Genomic DNA, 1,363 nt, shown 5'->3' on the forward strand with positions numbered 1-1,363 from the left:
ACATCCCACCTCCTTTGCAGTTTAGCTGAGGCTCCAATTCACTGGGGTATTCAGGAATATGGCCTGACCTTGACTCACTGATCAATAGCCTGACACCACTCTCTCAAGGGCAGCTTGGGATAGGCAATAAATGATGACCCAGCCAGGGCTGCCCACATCCCATGAACAAATTTTTTAAAAAAATCAATAGGAATAGAGTTTCCTAGTCTAAACTCTACCAGTCCAGCATTTCGACTTAGTGACTCTGAAGGAACTGTGATATATTTTCAAGTCAAGATAGTCAGTGGCTTAGAGGGGACCTTACAGGTGGTGGTATTCCCATATATCTGCTGCATTTGTCTGCCACAATGGAAGTGGTCTTGGGTTTAGAAGGTGCTCTCTGATACATATATGCTCCTGAGTGGTCATGATAAGAGGTATGTAAAAGGATGTTTCCTATTATGAGAGTCCATAATTAATAAAGAATTGCCAATTAAAGACAATAGGAACACGGGAATACGAGCAGGATTTTCAATCCCTCTAGCCTATTCCACAATGATAAAGAGCACTTATTTTTCTCGGATGGGGCTATGCCACTTTCTAGCCTCTTCAAAGGCAATGGAAGCAGAGTCCTTAAATATTTTTGAGGCAGAGTATTCTTGCAAGAGGGTGACAGGTTAATGAGGATAATAAGATTAATTTAAAAAGTTTCCTTCCTTGTGGATATCTTTCTCCTTGACAAGGAATTTAGGTTTTACAAGGAGCCAATTTAATCAGGATTTCATGAGTTAACAACAAAGTTTGTTAGTTACTAAACACAAGAAGAAATTACACAGCACACACATGCACAGGGAGGAGAGCTCAAAAAGACAAACGTTTAAAAAAGGATAAAAGATGTTAAAAAATATACAGAGTAGTCTTTGAGTCATTTGCTAAGAGTGGATAATAGAATGTTGTAGCCATTACAGTGAATATTTCCAGGAGCATTGAGATTGGTAGGCTTTTGAGATTACAAGGTGCAGGGCTGGATGAACACAGCAGGCCAAGCAGCATCATAGGAGCAGAAAGGCTGACGTTTCGGGCCTAGACCCTTCATCAGAAAAGGGGGAGGGGAAGGGGGTTCTGAAATAAATAGGGAGAGAGGGGGAGGCGGATAGAAGATGGATAGAGGAGAGGATAGGTGGAGAGGAAACAAACAGGTCGAAGAGGCGGGGATGGAGCCAGTAAAGGTGAGTGTAGGTGGGGAGTTAGGGAGGGGATAGGTCAGTCCAGGGAGGACGGACAGGTCAAGGGGGTGGGATGAGGTTAGTCGGTAGGAGATGGAGGTGCGGCTTGAGGTGGGAGGAGGGGATAGGTGGGAGGAAGAACGGGTGAGGGGGGCGGG

Source organism: Rhincodon typus, chromosome 1 (assembly GCF_021869965.1).
Source record: "Rhincodon typus isolate 14 chromosome 1, sRhiTyp1.1, whole genome shotgun sequence".
NCBI lineage: Eukaryota > Metazoa > Chordata > Chondrichthyes > Orectolobiformes > Rhincodontidae > Rhincodon > Rhincodon typus.